The sequence below is a fragment of the Physeter macrocephalus genome, chromosome 13, assembly GCF_002837175.3.
Source record: "Physeter macrocephalus isolate SW-GA chromosome 13, ASM283717v5, whole genome shotgun sequence".
Classification (NCBI taxonomy): Eukaryota; Metazoa; Chordata; class Mammalia; order Artiodactyla; family Physeteridae; genus Physeter; species Physeter macrocephalus.
The window spans coordinates 16,838,668-16,843,822 of record NC_041226.1 but is presented as its reverse complement, the minus strand read 5'-3'; the positions used below and the strand labels follow the sequence as shown (position 1 = coordinate 16,843,822).

At 45.3% G+C, this 5,155-nt stretch overlaps 1 long non-coding RNA gene across 1 annotated transcript in view; it reads right to left on the bottom strand.

Moving 5' to 3' along the window:
- Window positions 1-645: 645 nt before the first annotated feature.
- The window catches only part of LOC102973609 (uncharacterized), a 52,591-nt gene continuing 48,081 nt past the window's right edge, over window positions 646-5,155 (bottom strand). The window contains exons 5-6 of the long non-coding RNA XR_008619055.1: window positions 1,516-1,643; window positions 646-789 (exon numbers count right to left, since the gene is read on the bottom strand). This is a non-coding gene — a long non-coding RNA (uncharacterized lncRNA). The remainder of the gene's footprint in view (window positions 790-1,515; window positions 1,644-5,155) is intronic.

The window sequence follows — 5,155 nt, the reverse complement described above, 5'->3', positions numbered from 1 at the left end:
AAGAAACAGTTTGATAGTCAAGTTCAAGGAGGTCGCTGGAAAGCAAGAACTGGGCAAAAAGTAAAGGGTCTTCAACAGAGGACAGACTAGATGGATGTGAGCAAGTGTGCAGAATAATGGAGCAAATTTTTTGTCCTAGTTTATGTGCAGGAGCTCAGAGCTGAGCATGTAGGAAAGTGGCAGGAGTCGAAGCCACAGCTTTGATGGAATAAGATGGCAGATGGAATCATATGTGAATTTTGTGGTGGGGCAGTAGATGTACCAGACAGAAGTAAAGGAATGCTCTTCAAATATGCTATTCAATATTCTGTGGAGAAGGGATACTATATGGGTAAATGTGTACTTGGATGAATTTTTTTTTAAGTTCCTTTACTCTTTCTTTTAAAATTAATTTATTGATTTATATATTTTTGGCTGTGTTGGGTCTTCATTGCTGTGCGTGGGCTTTCTCTACTTGCAGCGAGCGGGGGCGGGGGGGCTACTCCTTGTTGCGGTGCGTGGGCTTCTCGTTGCGGTGGCTTCTCTTGTTGCAGAGCACGGGCTCTAGGCACAAGGCTTCAGTAGTTGTGGCTCACGGTCTCAGTAGTTGTGGCTCACGGGCTCTGGAGCGCAGGCTCAGTAGTTGTGGCGCACAGGCTTGTAGTCGTGGCGCACAGGCTTAGTTGCTCCGCGGCATGTGGGATCTACCCGGACCAGGGCTTGAACCCGTGTTCCCTGCATTGGCAGGTGGATTCTTAACCACTGTGCCACCTGGGAAGTCTGGACTTGGATGAATTTAAACAGCATCCCCTAAACAGGTAGAGAAACAAGTAAAATGAAATAGTAGATATCAGGATTGTTAAGGTGGGCTGGGTCAGGATAAATTAGCATCTTGTCTGATGTATTGATACATACAGAGGTCTTTGTGGATAACGTCCCCCCACACCCCCGGGAGAAGTCAACTGTGACTATGAGGGCAAACAGAGTAAGAAAGTACTCCCTCTTGGGACACCCTGGAAAATCTTTTATTGACTCAGTAGGGAGACAGCCTCTTCTACCCCTAAATTTATGTCACATTGCTTTGCACAGAGGTCCTTTGGCTAACGGGATGTGGTCCACACACTCCTCTACAGGGTTCTTGAAAACGTTTTTTCTCAGTATTGGCCAAGGTTTAATGATATAGACAGTAGTTGAGACCCGCCCAGACCAGAGCACCATGAGATATGTGAATCATAGCTTCCCACTATCCAAAGGCATGCGATACACTGGTCATTAACCCATAACCTAAGAGAATATCTTTCTTGCAAGTGGAGAACCCAGTATGACTTTGATTAGGGCATAGAGATAAAGAGCTGGGTGTGGGAGGAGGAACCTTAGCAGTGGGGGACAGAAAAAAGGAAATAAAGTCTCTTATTCAGACAATAGTGAACTTGGGGAGAAAGGGCAGTTTCAGGTATCAGATTCAAAGCGGTGGACAGAGAGCAAGAACCAGATTACAATAAAAGTGGAGACCAGGAAGATTACCAGATTACCTACCCAGACTGGTAGGCAGAGGAAGGAGGCTGGTCTAGAGACCTGTGGTCAGGTCCCCGCACAACTTGAGAGCCGTTGAAGGTGCTGTTGATTGAAGGCTTTCACCACACATGTGAGGTTTGGGAAGCAAACTTAAAAAAAAAAAGTCATCCTAAGAGATCTCACTAAAGAGATCTGGAGAATGATATCAGAAACCTTTTAATTCGTTTTGGGAAAAAGAAGCATTGATACAAAGCAAATTATCTATTTCTACACCAAATTGTTCTGATTCCAGGGAAATAATTTCACTGTCAACAAAACTTGCTGTGGTCTTTATAAAGTTCCAAGTTAACAAACCCCTCAAACCCCTCTGGTATTGTTTTATATATATACACGCTACACACATACCTGGCCAAGGTGGGCAATAAATTTGAATCAAGGTCTAGGTTTCCAAAGGAGCAGAGCCAAGTAGGCAGTCCCCCAGCAGAATTCTTTTTTTAAAAGGTTTCTTATTTATTTTTAAAGGATTTGGGGGTTTTTTGGGGGGTGGGGGCCAGGGAAGGGAATCTGAGCATGCTCCATCTATCTACATGACACCATAATAACTTGTAGACAAGATAATCATGTGGTTCCTTTGACTGTGAGATAACAAATCATGAATAGTTCTGTTTTCATGTGGACATGCTTGTGATAAAGGAAAGACATTGAGGACTAGGGTGAAGGCAACTCTCATTCAAGAGAATGGAAGCAAGAAAACTCTGAATGTGACTTCACCATGAGGGTAAAGGTGGTGGTTTGGGAACATGGGGTAAGGGTATTTATTTGCCTAATTTCAGCACTGCTAGAGCACACGCTAACAATGGTAATCCACTTCTGAAATTCCACTGGTTCTGGAATTCCAGCAAAGGTCCCTCCAGGTCATCGTGTTCTCCCCGACCTCATATAGTGCTGCTTGGGAAGGCACTGCCTTTTCTTTGCATCACAAATTGTTTAGCAAACTATTCATGAAAGAAAAAAAAATTTATAAAATTCTATGAGAATTGTCTTGAGCTCTGACTCATTGTACCCAAATAATTTTTTCTTCTGTATATAACATCCTTAAAAATGAAAACTCAGCTGAAGCTTCAACTAGTTGATCGTTTGGCATTTTGAGAAGTCATGATTCAAGCAGAAGAGGCAGCCTCTTGCTTTACCCCATTCACTCTGAGCCTGTAACTGAGACAAGATGTCCTGCCCTCTGGAAGAGGGGTACCACCACACTTTGTCACATCTGCCAATTTAGAATATTCCCCAACAGCTGCAGCTGGGCCTGCCAAGGGGATGCTTCCGTGACACAAAAAGCCTTTCATTACAGTTTTCAATGCTATTTGAGATGTTTGGATTCTTCTGTTGTTACTGTTATTCTTGAAGGTTGCTTCTGGTTTGGAGCCCTATTTAAAACCTGGAGATCTCTTTTCCTTAGATCAAAGTTATCTTGTGCCCACAGACAGTGGTATATATGTACACTAAACAGAGCTTTGGCACAAATGATCTTCCAGATGGGAGAAGAACACCTGGGCTCTTCAATACAAACCCACATTTTTTTTTTTTTTTGCGGTACGCGGGCCTCTCACTGTTGTGGCCTCTCCCGCTGCGGAGCACAGGCTCCGGACGCGCAGACTCAGCGGCCATGGCTCACGGGCCCAGCCGCTCCGCGGCATGTGGGATCTTCCCGGACCGGGGCACGAACCCGCGTCCCCTGCATCGGCAGGCGGACTCTCAACCACTGCGCCACCAGGGAAGCCCCAAACCCACATTTTTAATGTGACAAGCATGTCTCATATTTTCATGTTATAGCCTTCTGCCTTCAAGTCTTCATCCTACTTCAAATGTGCAGATTTTCTTTAATCCTATTTCTTAATGAAAAAAGAAACTATTAGGGAGATAAAAAGTTTAGCGTTTTTAAGTGTATGCTTCGGGGATATTGATTTATTCACTTATCACCCTTGGTAATCCAAATGAAAAAGGATATCAGGCTAACTTAGAAATTCACAGGGTCTTCCCTCTCAGGCTTCTGTGCAATTAATTAGAACAACAGGGAAGCCTTTCATGAAAGTTATATCTTCAGGCTCACCCTCATGTTCTTTTATCTGAACATAACATGTTGGTTTCTAATTTCTTTTCTTTTTTCCACTCCCCACCAAATCATGTAGGTTAACAGCCAATCAAAAAGCAAAGAGATTTTCTAATAGTAAGATTATGATGTATTTAATATGATAAACTACTTTCCTAATTTCAAAGTATAGCTTTCATGCAGGAAAAAAAAAAGTCATTACATAAGTTGCCCTCTTCAAACTGCAGTTAATATGATAATTTCTTTGATTTTTGTCTATCAGTATATATTATTGAGCTCCTGTTGGGGTCATAGCAGTATGATCCGTGTTATGCTTCTTTTGAGCCCGATTTAAATCAGGGATCTATCAATAGGGGTCTTGTTGACCAGTGGGGGAAGTCAAGTGGACGTATGTGAAAGCATCTTTACCAAGCTAGTGTTGGGTTTTGGGTTTTTTTTGTTTTTTTAAAAATTAATTAAATTATTTATTTATTTTTGGCTGCGTTGGGTCTTCGTTTCTGTGCGTGGGCTTTCTCCAGTTGCGGCGAGCGGGGCCACTCTTCATCGCGGTGTGTGGGCCTCTCACTGTCGCGGCCTCTCCCGCTGCGGAGCACAGGCTCCGGACGCGCAGGCTCAGCGGCCATGGCTCACGGGCCCAGCCGCTCCGCGGCATGTGGGATCTTCCCGGACCAGGGCACGAACCCGTGTCCCCTGCATCGGCAGGCGGGCTCCCAACCACCGCGCCAGCCCGGAAGCCCTAGTGTTGGGTTTTATGGTGAGTGCTGGGGTGTGCTCTTCTTCAGTATATTCCCCAGATTCTGGAAGTGATGGTGACCCCCAGCCTTCAGCGAAGTACTTCTCCCAGAATTGCCCTGAGCCAAAGGCTGCCATCCCCCCAAGGTCATGCTCCCTCCCTGAACACAGCATTGATCCAATGACTGGTTGATTAGAGAGCAAGTGTCAGAGGCTCCAGGCCCTGGCCTTGAGGCAGGATAACTCAGAAGGACCATCCCGGCTCCAGACAACCTGGGGAACCACTTACCTTTGCATTTTAAGTCACTCCTCTCTCTGCCCTACTCTGTGCTAGTCCCCAGGGCACGGCCCAATATATGCCCAATATATTCCCAATATATTTCTTGCATGCAGATCTGTCTCAGAGCCTGTTTTTTTTGCCGGGGGGACCCAGCCACAGCAGCATCAAATGTTGATATAATGAAATCAGGATGCCCAGGTTTTGGTCCCGCTCCTACCACCACAGGGAGTCCCCTCTCTCGACTTCCTTTAAAAGGGTTGCTTTTAAAGGAAATCTCGACTAGATTTCCAAAGTAACATCTCTCTAAAAGTCTAAGATAACTGTCACAGTAAGCACTCAATCTTGATTGCTCTTCTAAAAATTATAACTAATATCAACTGAAAAGAACACGGAATCAAAAATCAATGACCTTGGGCTTCCCTGGTGGCGCAGTGGTTGAGGGTCCGCCTGCCGATGCAGGGGACACGGGTTCGTGCCCCGGTCCGGGAAGATCCCACATGCCGCGGAGCGGCTGGGCCCGTGAGCCATGGCCGGTGAGC